At 56.5% G+C, this 19,463-nt stretch overlaps 1 protein-coding gene across 1 annotated transcript in view; it reads left to right on the top strand.

Moving 5' to 3' along the window:
• The window catches only part of UBR7 (ubiquitin protein ligase E3 component n-recognin 7), an 86,004-nt gene that overhangs the window by 5,346 nt on the left and 61,195 nt on the right, over positions 1 to 19,463 (top strand). The window lies entirely within an intron of this gene.

Raw genomic sequence — 19,463 nt, 5'->3', positions numbered from 1 at the left:
GAGGTAATCTATCAAGCGCTCTGGGCGCTGAAGCCTCCGAGTGTTCATTTCCTGTTGAAAGCGTTGTTTATGGAGAGAAATTTACGAGGCCCTGCTGGGGGTCGGGGCTCCACCCCCTCCACCCCCAGAGGAAAGCCTGGGACCCTTTACAGGGCCAGGATGGTGGCTGCAGTGCCCTGCATCAACCTTGCAGTAGGATTCCCAGCCCTGCAGACACGACAAAAAAAAAAAAAAAAAAAAAAGAGGGGCTGGAGCGCACAGACCGTAGGGCGTTTGCCTTGCACGCGGCCGACGCAGGTTCGAATCCCAGCATCCCATATGGTCCCCTGCGCACTGCCAGGAGTGATTCCTGAGTGCAGAGCCAGGAGTAAGCCCTGTGCATCACCGGGTGTGACCCAAAAAGCAAAAAACAAAACATGTTGTTGGCGTGATCACCCAGCGGTAGAGCCAGTGCTTTGCACACTGTGGGCCTAGGTCAGTCCTGGGCATCCCACAGGGTCGCCGGGCCCACCAGGAGTCACCCCCCGAGCACTGCTGGATGTGCCCCCCCACAAAAGAAAAGACAAACAAAAATCCACATAAACCAAATAGTGTGCTCCCGCTTGGAAGCATTGAGAACAAGGCCAGGCCAGCCAAGGTGGGCACAGACCTGGTGGGGGTCAGTCCCGGGCTCCTCACGGTCCCCTCAGCTCCCCTTGGTGTGTCCCCACCAGAAAGCATGTCAAACATTTCAAGCAATTCCCGTTTTAATCAAGATGCGTCTAAAACTTCAGCTGTATCAGCCGTATTTAAATATCCCTCATTGGCTCTGAAATGTTCCTTGTTCACGAGCCCAAACTCCCTTCCCTCCCCTGCTTTGGGTCACAGCACACCCAGTGGTGCTCAGGGCTGACTCCTGGCTCTGTGCTCACGGCTGACTCCTGCCTCTGTGCTCAGGACAGACTCCTGGCTCTGTGCTCACTCCTGGCTCTGTGCTTGGGGCAGACTCCTGGCTTTGTGCTCACTCCTGACTCTGTGCTCAGGGCTGACTCCTGGCTCTGTGCTTACTCCTGGCTCTGTGCTCAGGGCTGACTCCTGGCTCTGTGCTCATGGCTCACTCCTGGCCCTGTGCTCAGGGTCACTCCTATTTCTGTGCTCAGGGTCACTCCTGGCTCTGTGCTCAGGTCACTCCCAGCTCTGTGCTCAGGGATCACTCCTGGCTCTGTGCTCAGGGGTCACTCCTGGCTCTGTGCTCAGGGCTCATTTCTGGCTCTGTGCTCAGGGCTGACTCCTGGCTCTGTGCTCAGGTCACTCCCGGCTCTGTGCTCAGGGGTCAGTCCTGGCTCTGTACTCAGGTCACTCCTGGCTCTGTGCTCAGGGGTCACTCCTGGCTCTGTGCTCAGGGCTGACTTCTGGCTCTGTGCTCAGAGATTACTCCTGGCTCTGTGCTCAGGGCACTTATGCTTCTGTGTTCAGGGCTGACTCCTGGCTCTGTGCACAGGCCTCATTCCTGGCTCTGTGCTCAGGGCTCACTCCTGGCGGGCTCAGGGACCATATGGGGGGTGCCAGGATCAAACCAGGCATGTGCAGTTTTGCTGTCTCAGGCTGTGCTGTCTCTCTGGCCCCTTTGGTTTATTATTAGCTTGTTTTTTGAAAGACGTTTAGACCTTGTGCCCAGGGGCTGCTGCTCAGTGCTCATGGGCACGTGTGTCCGTGGGGCTTCGGTGTGGAAGCCGGAGACCTCAGCCCTCCAGCTGCTCCCCAGCCCCCGGTGATGGAGCTGGAAACGGGACTATGGAACAACTGTATTTTTTATGGAGCATTTTTTTTAAGTTTTTATTAAAGGGCCATGATTTACAAAGTTACTGATAGTTGCATTTCAGGCATACAATAATTCAACGCCAAGCCCTCCACCAGGGCCGACCTCCCTCCACCAGCTCTCCCAGAATCCCCTCCACCCCACCCCCGTCATCAGCTAGGCAGGCACGTTATGACGGAAACATTCTAAAGCCACAGACTCTTCCAGAAAAGAGGACAAAGGAGCCTCCCGCTGGCTTCAGGGGAGGCGTCGTCGCAAGAGCTGTTCATTATAGACAAAATGTTCATCACTGTGGACCCAGGAGCCGAGGCCTGAGGCGTTTTTCTGGTGAGCACGCAGGAGCGAGTCTCTGAGACGTTCGCTGGTGAGCACCCGGGGCGAGTCTCTGAGGCATTCTCTGGTGCACACCCGGGAGCAAGTCTCTGAGATATTGTCTGGTGAGCACCCGGGAATGAGTCTCTGAGGCATTTGCTGGTGAGCACCCAGGAGCTGAGGTCTGAGGTGTTCTCTGGTGAGCACCCAGGAGTGAGTCTCTGAGGCGTTTGCTAGTGCGCACCTGGGAGCGAGTCTCTGAGACATTTTCTGGTGATCACCCAGAAGCGAGTCTCTGAGATATTGTCTGGTGAGCACCCCGGAATGAGTCTCTGAGGCGTTTGCTGGTGAGCACCCAGGAGCTGAGGTCTGAGGTGTTCTCTGGTGAGCACCCGGGAGTGAGTCTCTGAGGCGTTTGTTAGTGCGCACCTGGGAGCGAGTCTCTGAGACATTTTCTGGTGAGCACCCAGGAGCGAGTCTCTGAGGCGCTCTCTGGTGAGCATCTGGGAGCGAGTCTCTGAGATGTTCGCTGGTGAGCACCCGGGAGCAAGTCTCTGAGGCATTTGCTGGTGAGCATCCGGGAGCGAGTCTCTGAGGCACTCTCTGGTGAGCACCCAAGGAGTGAGTCTCTGAGGCGTTCTCTGGTGAGCACCCGGGAGCGAGTCTCTGAGGCGTTCTCTGGTAAGCACCCAGGGGCAAGTCTCTGAGGCATCCGCTGGTGAGCACCCAGGGGCGAGTCTCTGAGGCATTCTCTGGTAAGCACCCGGGAATGAGTCCCTGAGGCGTTTGCTGGTGAGCACCCAGGAGCTGAGGTCTGAGGTGTTCTCTGGTGAGCACCCAGGAGTGAGTCTCTGAGGCGTTTGCTAGTGCGCACCTGGGAGCGAGTCTCTGAGGCATTTTCTGGTTAGCACCCAGAAGCAAGTCTCTGAGGCGCTCTCTGGTGAGCACCTGGGGGCGAGTCTCTGAGGCGTTCGCTGAGGCCTGAGCCCTCTAATTGCATCCAGTGCCAAGGTGATCTAGGTCAAACTCAGCATGGACCTTGGGCCCCCTCAGCCACGGGGCACGTTCTCCTTGAGGCCCGGCAGAGGCAGGAGCAGTCAGAGCTGGGCCAGGTGGTCAGCGCGGGGCAGGTACTGCCACTCCCATTGCTACGGGGAGAAGCCAAAGACGGGGCTGAAGTTGAAGTCGGAGTCGGGCTCCGAGGGGAGAAGGAAGAAAACGGGAGAGAGAGAGAGAGAGAGAGAGAGAGAGAGAGAGAGAGAGAGAGAGAGAGAGAGAGGCCGCGCCAACCGCCCTGCCAGGGCTGCGCTCTGCGTGCTCTCACCGTGGCCCAGGGGCCGTGACCAGGCCGGACAGAGTGTCCCCTCCCCGACGGGGCCTGGGAAATGTCACCCTCGGCCCGGGCCCTCCGTGACTGCGCATCCAGGGACATTCCTGGCTTCCTCTGTGGCACGTAGGAGCCGCGGTGCTGACTAAATTCAGACACGCACCCCCCGCCCACCATGGCAGCCCCCCGAGCCCCAGTGACGTCCACCTCTGGGGTCGTGGGGAAAAGGCCCCTGGTGGCCTCCTGGGGCCTCAGTTGCTTTTCCTGGCGTGGCCCCTCCCACTCCCCTTTCCTGCTGGCTGTGCCGAAGTGCAGAGGACTCACTTGAGAACACCCGGTTCGAGGGGGGTGAGGGGGGAGAAAGGCCCAGAGCCTGGCCGCAGCGGTCACCACCTGCCTGGGCACTGGCCCCTCCAGCAGGCCCTAGTTTAGCCCCTTATCCCGGGCCTGGGCCGATTCGGGCACCTGGCACCACCTTGCTCTGAAGCAGCCGCACTGGAGTTGAGGGTCCCGGGACGAGGCTGAAGCTAGCGGACTCCGGGCTGCCCCCAGGACCCCCAAATGGGCCACCCCTGAGAGGCTGGACCTTCCGTCTGTGCCACACCTCGGGCCGGGCAGGTCAGGGCTGCAGGAAGGAGAGTGGGACTTAGCGAAAGAGCACCTGCAGGAGAGACCCCTGAGCACAGAGCCAGGAGTAAGTGCCGGGCAGTCAGGAGTGGCCCCCCAACCCAAGCAACAATCAATCCACGAATGGGGGCAGGTGGGGACAGGTCTCGTGACAGAGCACATACTGGGCACATGACGCCCAGTTGATTCGGCTCCAGCCCAGCTGGGCTGAGCACCCGATGGTCAGGCTCGCATGAGCAGGATGAATCCCCAGAAGTGACCCTGGGGCCCCTAAGCACCGGAGACTGGGGGTCCCTAGGAAAAGAAATGAGTCAGACAGTTCATCAGGTTGAGGGGCTGTAGCGATAGTACAGTAGGTAGGACGTTTGCCCTACACGCGGCCAACCTGGGTTCAATTCCCAGCATCCCATATGGTCCTCCGAGCACCACCAGGAACAATTCCTGAGTGCATGAGCCAGGAGTAACCCCTGTGCATTGCCAGGTGTGAGCACCCAGGAGCGAGTCAGCAAAAAGCAAAAAACAGGGGCTGGAGCAATAGCACAGCGGGTAGGGCATTTGCCTTGTACGCGGCCGATCCGGGTTCGATTCCCAGCACCCCATATGGTCCCCCGAGCACCGCTAGGAGTGATTCCTGAGTGCAAAGCCAGGAGTAACCCCTGAGCATTGCCAAGTGTGACCCAAAAAGAAAAAAAAAAGAAAAAAAAACAAAACAACAGGCTGAGCGCTTGCTTCGTCTGCAGGGGTCCGAGTTCGACCCCTGGTTCCGTATGGTCTCCTGGGCACCCCTGGGAGCATCCCCCGGACCAACCCATAGACGGGACCAGGGAGATGACCCCCAGGACGGGCACATGGGCTTTGCATTGGGAGCTCCGGCTCCGACCCCCCCCCCCGCCCCGGCACTGAGCGGACCCCCGGGGGGAGGCTTCTGGCACTTTGCCCAACCGGTGTCTGCACGGGGTTCGTGGGCACACCCAACCCTGCCCAGCTCCTACCCCCGTGCGCCAAAGAAAAGAACAAAGAAGCCAGAGCAGCAGCCCCACTCAGCCAGGAGGGTGACGTGTGCAGAGAGAGGAACGGGCACGGCCAGAAGGAGTCTGCCTCCGAGATGGACCCGGGGAAACGGGAACGGGGTTGCAGCTGGCAGAGCTCAAGGCAGTGAAACCCCAGGCTGAGAACCAGGATCCAGGAGTCTGGGCCACACCCAGCTCTGCTCGGGGGACAGTGCCGGGCAGGGAGCAACCCCAGGACTCTTGCACGCCAAACATTGCCCTGGCACCCAGGATTCATTGTCTGGAGGAGGGCCCACACCCCACAGGGCTTAGGGGTGACTCCTGGCAGCAGTGCTCAGGGAAGCGTCTGTGGTATCCCAGGACTCAAACCCAGACCTCCTGCATGCCAAGCACGTGCTCAATAGAACAATGATCACAAATTGGCTTTGATGGATGTAGAACTGTAGCACTGTCCTCCTGTTCTTCATCGATTTGCTCGAGCGGGCACCAGTAACGTCACCGTTGTGAGACTTGTTGTGACTGTGTCTGGCATATCGAATACATTACGGGGAGCTTGCCAGGCTCTGCCATGCGGGCGGGATACTCTCAGTAGCTTGCTGGACTCTCCGAGTGGGACAGAGGAATCGAACCCGGGTCATGTCTTGATAATTCCATTTGCTTTTGTGTTGCCTCTCCAGCCCCGCCATATTCCTTACGGGGTGCTGGGATTGAGTCAAATGCTGGAGAGGCCAGAGGTGCCCCACCAGCAGCCCAGAATGCCCCCTCGCTGCCCTGCTCAGCTGTGTAAGCCTCCCACCCTCGCCCACAGCCTTGCCTGGCTGGACCAGAAGTCGTCCCATCCCCTATGCTGTGCACTGTGAGGCTCAGGGATGAGAAAGTCATCCCGGACTGCTGCAGAGCCAGACCCAGTGCCGGAAACTGGCGGCTGAGCCTGCCTGTCCCGTCCCTCGCTCTGGTACCTGCAAACTCAGGGTCATCCATTCATCGGGGATTGGAGGAGGGCCCCCACCTGGCCGCGCTCAGCGCTGCCTCTGGGCTCTGTGCTCAGGGGTCACTCCCGGTGATGCTAGGGACTGAACCTGCACCAGCCATGTGCAGAGTGGACACCTGCCCCTCTCAGCGATCTCTCTGGACACTGGTTTTTCCCATGGTTCAATGCTTGAGAAAAAAAAAATCAAAGAGGGGGCTGGAGCAATAGCACAGCAGGGAGAGCATTTGCCATGCAGCCGACCCGGGTTCGATTCCCAGCATCCCATAGGGTCCCCCGAGTACCGCCAGGAGTGATTCCTGAGTGCAGAGCCAGGAGAAAGCCCTGAGCATTGCTGGATGTGACCCAAAAAGCCTCCCCACCCCCAGAAAAAAAAAGAAAGAAAAAGAAATCCAAATAATAATTCATGATGTGAAAAAATTCCCATGAAATTCAGATTTCCTCATCTCCAACTCCAGTTTTTCTGGTGCCCAGCCATGTCCCCCTAACTCATCCGCGGCTCCACAGCTGAGGTACAGGGCGGAAGCAGGAACTGCATGAACAGAGCCAGTGTCGGCCCTCTGCGCCAAGAGGGTGGCACGGTGACCGGTGACGCTGCTCATACTTCTCCCCTTCTCTTCAGTCACAGTTGGAGACCGGTTTTCACACCCCAAGTGCTAAGTTGCGGTCAGCTCTGCAGTGAGCTGCTTCGTCTGCAAGATTTCCAGCAGGCGGGTCAAAGCCTGAACACCGGTGCAGTGAGCGTTGAGCCTGGCAGGCCATCGCACCTCCCAGAGGGTCTCTCGCTCCCCCTCCTTCCTGCTACCCACAGCCCCCAGCCTCACCCACATCCTCCAACCAACACGGAAACAGCCCAGCCCCACCACGGGTCCCAAAGGATCTCGGAGTGACAGGCCGCTGACTCTCCCCAAGGGGGACCCAGCCTGAGAACTGAAACTCTGGCGTGTTCCTGGAATAAGGGTTGTGAATCTGTCGACACATTATCCCGCCACCAGAAAACCCAGCAGCCCACATCCATACCCACCATCTTGCCGGCAGAGAAACGGTCTAGCCCTAGAACTCATCCCCAAAAGAACCTGGTACAGCTGAATCTTCCCAGGGAGGCAGTGCCTCGACTGAGAACGCGGGGCCCTTCTCCGAATGGGGTGGGCGTTTCTGCCTGAAGACCCCGCACCCCACATGCACACGCTCCACCACAAACACGGCCCGGCTCCAACAGCCAAACCTCAGCCAACGGCCCAGCCGCCAAATTGCTCCGGTTCCGAAGCTTCTGGACCACGTGGTTGCGAATGACGCCTCCAAGTGTCATAGTGCTGACAGCCCAGTGGGGTCCCAGCAGATCTGATGGGGAAATTGCCTAAAGCCCTCACTCAGCGAAAACCACACAGAAGACTCAGTGAACACCAACCAGAACAGTGAATCCTCTGACCACGACTTCAGAAGCGCCATTGTGGGCTAGAACAGTGATCACAAATCGGCTTTTCTCGATCTGAGGTCTGATCATTCCGTTTGTCTTTGTGCTGTCACAAACAATATGGAGTAACTTTATTTGTGCCTGAGAGGGGGAAGGGACACGGGTGGAGGGAAGGTCACACTGGTGGTGGGTTTGGGGTTGGAACGTTGTCTTCCTGAAACAGCCGTATCACGAGCAACTTGTAGATCGTGGTGTTATAATAGCACTATAGCACTGTCCTCCCGTTGTTCATCGATTTGCTCGAGCGGGCACCAGTAATGTCTCACGACAAATTGTGAGAATTGTTACTGTGTTTGGCATATCGAATACGTCACGGGGAGCTTGCCAGGCTTTGTCGTGTTGGTGAGATACTCTCGGTAGATTGCCAGGCTCTCTGAGAGGGGCGGAGGAATCGATCCTGGGTCACCTGCATACAAGACAAACACCTTACCAGCTGTACTATCGCTCCAGCCCATATAGATAGATAGATAGATATCGGAGTGGACCCCAGCCATATATATATATATTTCCCATATATATATACTTCTCATATATATATATGGGATAAGGGTCCCGGGGCTGAGGTCTCCAAGCCTACTCGGATTGGGACTGGGCCTTCTCCACCCAGACCCCCCATCTTCCAGTAGGTAGGTGTCACACCCACCAGCTGCCGACAGCGCCAGTTTGGTCCCATCAACAGCCAAGATGCAGAGACTATAAAACCCAGCTCCAAGAAGACATCTTATTATCTTATTTTTCCTTTGGAGAACCTGGCAGGCTACCAAAAGTATCCTGCCCGCACGGCAGAGTCTGGCAAATTTCCCGTGTCGTACTCAATATGCCAAATAACAGTATCAATGATGGGTCTCATCCTCCTAATCCTGAAAGAGCATTGAAAGGCTCTTTCAAAATCTCAGGGCTAGGAAGAAGGAGACGTTACTGGTGCCTGCTCGAGACAATCGACGAACAACAGGACGATCGTGATATATATGGGAAAAAAGTAAAGTCATCTCAGGAGGAAGAGGAAGAACAGTAGGACGGGGGTGGTGTCTGCGGGGGCCGACCCAGGTTCCATCCCCTGAACAGAAGCCTCTGTGAGTGATTCCTGAGCGCCAGGACAGCCCCTGAGGTGTGACCCAAACAAACAAACAAAATCACACAGTTGTCATTTAGGGGCCCTAGGTTCCATATGAAAATACACACGTACACACACACACACACACACACACACACACACACACACACATGCAGTCCCCGTCCAGCCAATGTCCCCTCTCTGCCCGGGGGACTCCCTCCTCCTCTTCCGTAGCAGAGGCCGCTGGTGCTGCTGGCCAGGCGCCCGGGGACAGTCCCCGATGCCATATTAGGAATGCCCGACCCGGCCCCAAGGAGCTGGCCCAGCTGGTTTTGTTGGGTAAAAATCCCGCCTGCTCCCATGAGTGGCTAAAGGTCGGTTTTCTTTTTGGGGGGAGCCAGAAATATCCAGACAACCGGGCCTGGGAAGTAGGGGGCGGTGGGGACACACAGAAGTTCTTCCACCCATAGGAGCCCCTCAGGATGGCCCAGGCCAGGGGACAAGGCAGAGAGTGGGGTCCTCAGGGCAATGTCCACCACCAGAAGGACCCACTGGAAACACGCGGACGGTTCCCGGGACACCAGCATGACCAGGCCACACAACGTGGCCACACCCAACTTCAGGAAGTGCCCCCATCTTCTCTCCCTGTCCCACCCAGAGTGGGCACTGCGTGGGTCCTGCCCCAGCACCGTCCTCAGGGACCAGCCCACAGGACCCCCCTGAGCCCCCGATTCCTGCTGGGAAGCTCTAAGTCGTCCCGCCCGGCGAGCAGACAGGCCTCTGTGGCCCTTCCTGTGGCCGCGGGTCAGATGAGCTCTCGGGGGCTGGTCTGACCGCTTTGCTGGGGACATAAGGCAGCTCAGCGCCCGGCCGGCCCGCCGCTGTCCCCAGCACCGCGCTGGCGGAGTGGACCCCAGGCCTCGGTTTCCCATTAAGCTCTTTGTACGGTGTCACCCCCCCACCCCGCCCACCACCACCATCCAGCCCTGAGTACTGTGAGAGGGCAGCAGAGCCGCTGGCTCGCACAGGGACAGAGACGCGAACCCCCAGCACCCGCGCCCAAACTGCGGCCCATCCTGTCAGGAAGCGCAGATACGGGGCATCCTCCCTGCGCAGGGTGGGGGACCCTCAGCCCCGTGGGCCTGGCGCCTGGCACTCAGGGACGCGCTCAGTGCTGCACGCCAGCCACTAGGGAATGGCGGGTGGGTGCCCTGGCCCTCGGGGAGGTGCTGGACAAAGCGTGCACGTGTGTGTGTGCGTGTGTGTGTGCGTGTGCGTGAGCATCACGTATGTGTGCCTGTATTGTGCATGTGCCTTGTGTATTGCATATGTGCCTGTGTTTGTGTGCACGTCCATTGTGCATTCCTGTGTGGACGTGCATGTGTGCATGTATGTTTGCGTGTGTATTGTGCCTTGCCTGTGTGTGCATGTGTGTTCCTGTTGCGTGACTGTGCATGGATGTGTGTGTAAATGTGCCGCACGCACATGCGAGTCAACTACGACTGCCAAATCCTCCCTCTCCTCATGATTCTGAACGCACTCCATGGCTCACTCATTCATTCATTCATTCATTCATTCCTTCTCTCCATCGTGTTGTTGAGGGAGGGGTCTCGGGTCCTGGCCAAGCTGAGACTTCACCACCCTCCTCCTGATCTTTGTTTTTAGGATCTGGGACCTGATCCCCGCTTTCCTGTGGGTCCCCACCCGCCACGGGCCACGCCTCAGTGATGGACCCCACTTCGGTGGTCGGTCCCGCTCTCTGTGCCGCGCTGGTTGTGGAAGTACAGCCCCGCTCCTCTGCCGCTCACGTTCCTAGTCCCTGAAAGGGGCACAACACACGCCAAAGACCAGGGCGCGTGGCCGAAGGGACCAGGGGACGCCCAGAAGGACCAAAGCGGGGAGCTCGCCCTAGATGGTGGCGCCGCCTAGCGGACGTTTCTGGAATTGAAGGTGAGTGCGGTTGTCGCATTGATTTGGGGGACCCAGCAGGCTTTTTGCAGTGACAGGGACACCAGGCGAAGGGACGAGGGTTTGAAGACTGCCCCGCTTCGTGCAACTCTGAGAAGCCCAGCAGGCATCCCTCGGGGGCGGGATGGGGATCGATCTGCTCCAGGTCTCAGGGAACCTGACTTGGAACGTGCCTTGGGTTGATGATGAGCACAGGGGATTGGCGGCCGCGTTCTCAGGAGCAAGGACAGTGACCACAGACGGAAGGCGACGGTGTGCTTGGTCTGGGTCTCTCCCAAGAGCCAGCCACTGGCTTAGGAAATCACCTCTGTAGACTCAGCGTGGACTCCCGAGTCCCTGCTCAGCCTAAGACCCACTGTGTGAAACCCTCATGCTTTGTCTGTTTGTTTTGGCTTGGGGGTCACAGCCAGTGGTGCTCAGCGCTGACTCCTGGCTCCGCATTCAGGAATCACTCCTGGTGATGCTCAGGGGGATCCTAAGGGATGCTGGGGATCGAACCCAGGTTGGCCGCATGCAAGGCAAACGCTCTCCCCGCTGTACTGTCTTTCCAGCCCCCTTTATCACCTCTGATTTCACCTTTATGTGCCAGTGCATCCATCCCACCAGCTTTCTCAGGCTGGTTTTTTAAGGAGTCATCACCCATAGGGATCACACACGGGAAGGGGCGGAGGGGGCTCAGCCACAGGGCTCTTGCCTTGCATGTGTGAGGCCCTGGGCTCCATCCCCATCACCGGAAGCAAAAAACAAAGAGGGAAAAGAAAGCTCAGGGAAAGTAAACAGTCCTGGTGTGTGTGTGTGTGTGTGTGTGTGTGTGTGTGTGTGTGTGTAATATCCCAGTGGTCAGGGGCGTGCTTGCTGGGCCTGGAGTTCAAGCATCAATACAGACCCTGAGCACCAGCAGGTGACCTTGTGGGTCCCTACCCCGGTTGGCCAAGTATGACCGGTAGGGGCACCTGGGCCCCGAGCACTGCCGCTTGGGGGAGGGGTGGAAGGAAGGGAGGAGGATGAAGGGATGGAGTGATCGTACCGCAGGGAAGGTGCTTGTCTTGCATGCGGCCAATGCAGGTTTGAGGGAATCAACAGGGATTATTAAATATCTGTTTGGTTTGGGGCCTACACGCACGCAACACTGCTCCTGGCTGCTCCTGGTTCTGTGCTCAGGAGTCACTCGAGCAGTTCTCAGGGGAGCACGTGACGTCAGACATTGAGCCAGGGTCAGCCACATGCCAGAGGAGCACCTTAACCCCTGGGCCAGGGCTTAAGTCCACGTGTTATTTCTCTTATCTTGATTATCATAATGAGCAGCACCAAATACAAAGACTGTCTGGAGGGGCTGGAGAGAGAGTCTGGTGGGCAGGGCACTCTCCTTGGACACAGTCACCCAGGTTCGACTCCTGAGCACCACCAGGAGTGATCGCTGAGTGCAGAACCAGGAGTGACCCCTGAGCACCACCGGGTGTGACCCAAAAACAAAAACAGAGGGATGGAAGCTCAGAAACAACACGGGTTGGTTGAGTGGGGAGAGAAAGGAACGCCTGGTCATTATTGGGGGGACGGATGTGGCCGCTACGGAGAGTAGGAGAGAGAACAAGAAAAAAAAACATACAGCCAAGATTCTTGGGGCCAGGGAACCGCCTTGGGGGGCCCAGAGAGCTTAGGGGCCAGCGTCCATCATGACCCCACCCAGCACCTCAGGCCTGGCTGTGTCCAAGCCCCAGAACTGAAACTTCCAGCCTGGGGTGAATATTCCTGGGAGGAAACCCCAAGCCTGAGAGGGTACCCAGCAACACCCCCCAACAACAACAACAACAACAACAAAAAAAAACCAAGAGCTTGAAGTTATAATAAAAATACAGCTTTTTTGGGGAGAATACGGTGCCACCATTGAGATTGAGGATGTGGTTCCATGGTAGAGCCCAGTCTTGAGTCTCCGAGGTCCTGGGTTTGACTCCCCAGCACTTTTTTTCCCTTTTTTTTTATTAGTGAATCACTGTGAGGTACAGTTACAGACTTACGAACTTTCGTGTTTGCGTTTCAGTGATACAACGATCAAGTACCCATCCCTCCATCAGTGCCCATTCTCCACCACCAATGGTCCCAGCATCCCTCCCACCACCCCCACCCCGTCCCCTCCACCCCACCTGGCCTCTGTGGCAAGGCATTCCCTTTTTCTCTCTCTCTCCTTTTGGGTGTTGTGGTTTGCAGTAGAGGTATTAAGTGGTCATCATGTTCGGTCTATAGTCTACTTTCAGTCTGCATCTCCCATCCCGAGCTGGTCCTCCAAATACCCTTTGCTTGGTGGTCCCTTCTCTATCTGAGCTGCCTTTCCCCCCAGCGTGTGAGGCCGGCTTCCAAGCCATGGTCCTTATCTCTACTATTCTTGGGTGTTCGTCTCCCAAGAATTCTGTGACTTTATATTCCACAAATGAGTGCAACCTTTCTATGTCTGTTCCTCTCTTTCTGACTCATTTCACTTAACATGATACTCTCCACGTTGGTCCACCTATATGCAAATTTCATGACTTCATCTTTTCTAACAGCTGCATAGTATTCCATTGTGTAGATGTACCAGAGTTTCTTTGACCAGTCATCTGTTCTCGGGCACTCGGGTTTTTTTTCCAGATTCTGCCTATTCTGACATCTGAACATATAAGTGCAGATGTCATTTCTACTATACTTTCTTGCATCTCTGGGATGTATTCCCAGAAGTGGTATGGCTCCCCAGCGCTTTTAATCAAAGAAGCGTCACCTTGGGAAGTGGGTAATAGCCAAGTCCCTGCTCTGTTCTTTCCCCTGAGCACCAGCAGGTGACCTTGTGGGTCCCTACCCCGGTTGGCCAAGTATGACTGGTAGGAACACCTGGGCCCCGAGCACTGCCGCATCCGTGGAAGGAAGGGAGGAGGGTTCAGGGGTCAGAGAGATCGTACGGCAGGGAAGGTGGTCGTCTTGCACATGGCCAACCCGGGTGATTCCCCTGATGAATTCCCCTGATGAATTAGGCTTCTCCCAACTCTGTGCTCGGCCATGCAGGGCTCTTCCCAGGCCCCTGGAACACTCCCCCAATGTACTCTGCCCCTTCCCCAGGGCGGGACAAGGCCGACACCGGGAGCTCAGGGGCCCCAGCAAACAGGAACTCGAGCCAAGAGTTGGCCCTGGGAGGGCAGCGAGGAAGGTCACGCGAGATAGCAGAGACCAGCGCCCGCCCATGCCCAGCTGAACTGGAACGAGCGGCAGCAGCGTCAGTCTGGGCGGAAGTGACCCTGAGACCCCGGGTGCCCACAGCCCCCACGGACGCCTGCACACGGACGTCTAAGCACACGCGTGTCCTCACGTCTCCCCGGGCTGCGTCTGCTGCAGAACCCAGAAGCCGTGTCAGGGGTAGAGGGTGGGGCTCAGGGCTCAGTGCTCAGGCCCAGCCCTGCTCAGGGCCCTGGGGGGGGACACAGTCTGTGGGCACTTGGAGCCTGTGTTGTGCTTTGAGGCTTGGGGCCTTGCGTGGACATGTGGCCCACAAGCTCCTCTCCCCAGCCCCCCCACAATGATCTACCACTGAGCCCCCTCCCCGGGACCCAGCTGTGATTGCTACTAATATTATTATTATTGTTATTATTATTATTTTGAACAAAGGAAAAGAAAGTTTAATCATAACTTTTTTTTTATGCTTGTTGGGTCACACCCAGCGATGCACAGAAGTTACTCCTGGCTCTGCACTCAGGAATTACCCCTGGCGGTGCTCAGGGGACCATATGGGATGCTGGGAATCGAACCCCGGGTTGGTGCGTGCAAGGCTAATGCCCTACCCGCTGTGCTATTGCTCCAGCCCCTAATCATAACTTTTGATTAGTGACAGCAAAACTGGGTGACTCCCAGGAAGGGTTTCTTCTTCTTTTTTTCTTTAATTTTTTAATTCAATTTCATTTCCTGGAGTTCCTCCTGGCTCGGCATCCTGGGATCACTCCTGGGGGTGCTCAGAGGACCCTATGGGATGCCGGGGACCAAATCCTGGTCGGCCGCGTGCAAGGCAAGGGCCCAACTGCTGTACTATCTCTCCAGCCCCCAAGTCAAAGTTTCTAAGGACTCCTCTTCCCTAAAAGAACTCAAACTCAATCTTGAAATGGTTGTTTCCAAGACCGGGACACAGAAGCGACAAGATAAAGCCCGAAGTTGGGTGCGGGACATCGGGGATGGCCCAGACACAGGCTGCCCCCAGCTGATCAAGGCGGGAGCAGGCGCCCGAGAACCAAAGTCAGAACCACTAGGAGAGTTGGCAGGTCTGGGAGGCTCTGAGCCCCCCGACTGGCTCAGGAGGGGTCACGGTTGTATGACCGCTCTATGCCAGCGGCACAGGCTGAGTGAGCTGGGAGCGTGCCGTTGGCCAGGGAGGAAACTGCTGAGGGTGGGGGGATGTCTGAGTTCGATCCCTGGAACTGCACGGAGGAGGATGAGGAGGAGGAGGAGGAGAAGAAGGAGGAAGAGAGGCAGAAGAAGACGGAGGAAAGGAGGAGAAGAAGGAGAAGGAGAAAGAGAAGAAGAACGAGTAGAAGGAAGATGGAGAAGTAGAGGGAGGAGGAAGAGGAAGAGGAGGAGGAGGAGGAGGAAGAGGAGGAGGAGGAGGAGGAGGAGGAGGAGGAAGAGGAGGAGGAGGAAGAGGAGGAGGAGGAGGAGGAGGAGGAAGAGAGGAAGAAGAAGAAAGAGGGAACTAGAGTGGTAGCACAGCGGGGAGGGCATTTGCCTTGCACGCGGCCGACCTGGATTCGATTCCCAGCATCCCATGTGGTCCCCGAGCACCACCAGGAGTAATTCCTGAGTGCAGAGCCAGAAGTAGCCCCTGAGCATCTCCGGGTGTGACCCAAAAAGCAAAAAAAAAAGTAGAAAGAGAAGGAAAAGGAGAGGGAGGAGAAGGAGGAGAAGGAGGAGGAGAAGGGGAAGAGAAAGGAGGAAGAGGAGGAGGAGAGGAGAGAAGAGGAAGAAGAAGAAGAAGAAATGGAGAGGCAGGGAGGTCATTGACCTTAGGTTCGACTTCGGCATCTCCTATGGTCCCCTGAGCCCGCCCAGAGTAATTCCTGAGCGCAGAGTCAGGAGTGAGCCCCGAGTACAACTGGGTGTGGCTGGAAAAAAAAAAAAACACGGGAAAAGAAAATAACTGCCAAACTTTGTGTCTCCCCTGGAGAGGTCAGAAGCCAATGACCTTTATCAGATGCCTCTGACGATTTACAACTGCAGAGGATGAGGCCCAGGCTGGAGGCGGGAGGGGTGCGGAGGGCGGGGAGGGTGAGGAGGGGTGAGGCAGGGATGTGATCTCTCTCTCAGAAGAGCCCCCAGGAGCCAGGAGGCCCTAGGAGGGCAAAGAGCTGCCCGGGGCAGGGCTGTCTTGAAAGGAGGCCCAGGACTCCAGGGCGGTACTGATTATTGACAACCCGTGCCAGGCTCCCCTCAGGGCTCTGGATTCTTCCATGCAGTCTCCTAGGCGCCACAGAGAACTCCGGGACACACCCCAGCCCAGGCTTTGCCTCGGGGCTAGAGCCTGAAGAGAGACTCATACAGTTTAGTCAGGCTCTGGGCACGGCTGCCACTGACCCACCAAGGCCTGACGGGCCTCGCCCTGGCCCTCAATTGACTCTCCCTTGGGTGCCCGGGTCCTGCGTGGAATGTGTGGATCTCCTCCACCAATGCCCCCTTCGTGGACATACAGGCCCTCTGAGACCCCCACCCCACGGCGGCCAGAGGGGGCCTCTGCCTTCACCCACTCCCCGGCCCCTGCCCGCCTTGTGGCCCACTTTGAGGCCGTCTCCCTCAATCATCTCTTGTTTTTTTTTTTCCTCCCAGTATCTTTCCAACTCCCAGACAGATCAGAGTTGCTGGCGCTCCCTGGGGCTAAGGCACCAATCCTTCTGAGAACTTTTAAATTTTTTTCCACTGGAGGAATTTATTTCTATGTTGGCCCTAAGAGGCTGGAGCCATAGCACAGCGGATAGGGTGTTTGCCTTGCATGCGGCTGACCCGGCTGACCCGGGTTCGGTTTCTCTGCCCCTCTTGGAGAGCCCCGCAAGCTACTGAGAGTATCTCGCCCCCATGGCAAAGCCTGGCAAGCTCCCCATGAGGTATTCGATATGCCAAACACAGTCACAACAAGTCTCACAATAGAGACGTTACTGGGCCCGCTTGAGCAAATCGATGAACAACGGGAGGACAGTGCTACGGTGCAGTGCAGTTGATCCTAAGAAGTTTTGCAAATGCACAAAGAAAATAAAACTAGACTCCAAGAGAGGCTAGAGCAGTAGCACAGCGGGTAGGGTGTTTGCCTTGCATGCGGCCAACCCATGTTCGATTCCCAGCATCCCATGTGGTCCCCCAAGCACCTCCAAGAGTAATTCCTGAGTGCATGAGCCAGGAGTAACCCCTGAGCATCGCTGGGTGTGACCCAAAAGGAAAAAACAAACAAAACAAAAAACTAGACTCCAAGAAAGAAAGAACAGACCATGACCGTCGGTTTCAGCAGTCCCTGGAACAGCCGTGTTGTTTTGTTTTTTGTTTTTTAATTTTGCACCACACCCATTAGTGCTCAGGGGTTACTCTTGGCTCTGTGCTCAGGGATCACTGCTGGCAGGCTCAGGGACCATATCAGGTGTTGGCGGATGGTTGGGATCAAACTCAGGTTGGCTGTGTTCAAGGTGAGTGTCCTCCCTGCTGTACTATCTCTCTGGCCCCTGGACAGTAGTGGACAGTCATCTCTGTTGTCCTTTCTGTTGCTGTGGTGTAGGGATGGAGCCCAGGCCTCATGGACACAGGGCAAGCACTCCAGTGCCGCGCTGTCTCCCCGGCCCTTCTGGAAGTGCTCTTCGTCTTCACACACAGTGTTGTGTTTAGAAAGGTTTACACACCCTCTCTGGTCCTCACAAATGAGTCTCAGAACAGAGCAGCTCTCTGCAGAGATCTCTCCAGACCTTGAGCCAGGCTGATTTCACCAGGCCGCCTCAGACAGGCCGGTGTTATCCCTTCACCTGCTCTAGATGGACCCTGGTGGCCAGAAACTTCCAGAACCCAGACGCCGCCACCCTCACGGTTGATCTTCACAGGCTTGTCCTGGGCGCCCCACATAAGAGAATAAATCCACTGAAAACCCCAGACACGTGGGACCAGTAACTGAAAACTCCAGGCCTCTAGAAACCGGAACAGGCCACCCCTTCCCATCTCCCTGCCCTTCCAAGTCCTGGCTGTCACACCCCAGGAACTGCCTCTGGATACATTTAAGTGCATTAACGGCGGTGATCCAGAGACTCACAAACGAATCCTGGAACAGGGCAGCTCGCTGCAGAGACAGCTTTGGACCCCAATAATTTAGAGTTTTAGAATTCCAGGAGTGTGTGACTGCTTTTGTGGCCACACGACATCACATACTTTTTTTTTTTTGCTTTTTGGGTCACACCCGGCGATGCACAGGGGTTACTCCTGGCTCTGCATTCAGGAATTACCCCTGGCGGTTCTCAGGGGACCATATGGGATGCTGGGAATTGAACCCGGGTTGGTGGCATGCAAGGCAAACGCCCTACCCACTGTGCTACTGCTCCATCCCCACTATTTTATTTTTTACTTTTTTGTTGAATCCCTGTGAGATAGACCCTTACAGACATCTCATGCTATTCATAACAAGCAATACAAAGAAATAATGGTGGTGGGAAGGTGTAGTGGTGGTGGGATTGGTGTTGAATATTGAATGTAATCAATTATTGTGAACAACTTGATGAAAATAAAATTTAAAAATAATAATAGGGGCTGGAGAGATAGCACAGCGGGTAGGGCGTTTGCCTTACACGCGGCCGACCCAGGTTCAATTCCCAGCATCCCATATGGTCCCCTGAGCACTGCCAGGAGTAACTCCTGAGTGCAGAGCCAGGAGTAACCCCTGTGTGTTGCCGGGTGTGACCCCCCAAATAATAATAATAATAATAATAATAATAATAAAATAAACAGTGTCTCTGGTAGGGACTCCTGGTTTGCCGTCATTGTGCATTTCTGTGGTGTAAATACTGCCACTGTGGCCTATTTCAAATTACCAAGGTGATGGCATAGAAGAAAAAGGCACATTTGCTCCAGAGCAGGTGGTGTGTGTGTGTGTGTGTGTGTGTGTGTGTGTGTGTGTGTGTGTGCTAGCGTACTATCTTCCCCTCCCACCCCCCGCCCCCCAGCGATGCTGTGTACCAAGGACCTGCGGGAGAGACAATAGGGAACAGGAGCACTTTCTCCATCCTCCCCTGCGCCCCTTCTATCCTGTGACAGCCACAGAGCCCAGAACAGCTATTGCAACACTCAAGGATCCTCTCGCTGCTCTGGACAGGAAAAAAGCCCAGAGGCCAGGGATGCAACTTGGCAGCGTGTGCAAGAGCCTCCGTGTGGATTTCTGGGGCCATGTGGTCCCCGAAGCACCAAGGAAAGAAGTTTTCACTCATCAAATCACTGGGTGTGGCCCACACTCTCTCCAAAAAAATAAAATAAAATAAGGAGAGTGGGACGCTTAGGGGGGAGCCGGGCTGTGGTTCAGTGGTAGAGCACTTGCTCGCATGCACGTATGAAGCTCTGAATTCCATCCCCTGCACAACAGCAAGAAGAGAAAACACCTGAGTGACAGGCACGTGGTGCATCTTGGGACCCAACCTCAAACCCTGGACCCGGAGCCCATTGGCTTAGCCTGGATCACGTGCTCAGCCGTGGCCCAATCAGCTGCGAGGAGGGGACAGGAAGTCGTTAGGGCCAGCTGGTGCGGGCTCCCTGGGTGGGAAAGAGGTAGCAGGAACTGCAGAAAAAGCGGGCTGGAGGCGCGTGCAGGCTGTGTGTGCAGTGCCCGGCTCCCGCCCAGGCCCACGGGCAGTGCTGGGCGACCCCGGGCATGGAGCTGGGAGGCGTGCTG

This window comes from Sorex fumeus, unplaced genomic scaffold (assembly GCF_029834395.1).
Source record: "Sorex fumeus unplaced genomic scaffold, SorFum_2.1 ptg000098l, whole genome shotgun sequence".
Classification (NCBI taxonomy): Eukaryota; Metazoa; Chordata; class Mammalia; order Eulipotyphla; family Soricidae; genus Sorex; species Sorex fumeus.
The sequence above is the reverse complement of the archived record's forward strand: the minus strand, read 5'-3'. Positions and strand labels throughout refer to the sequence as shown.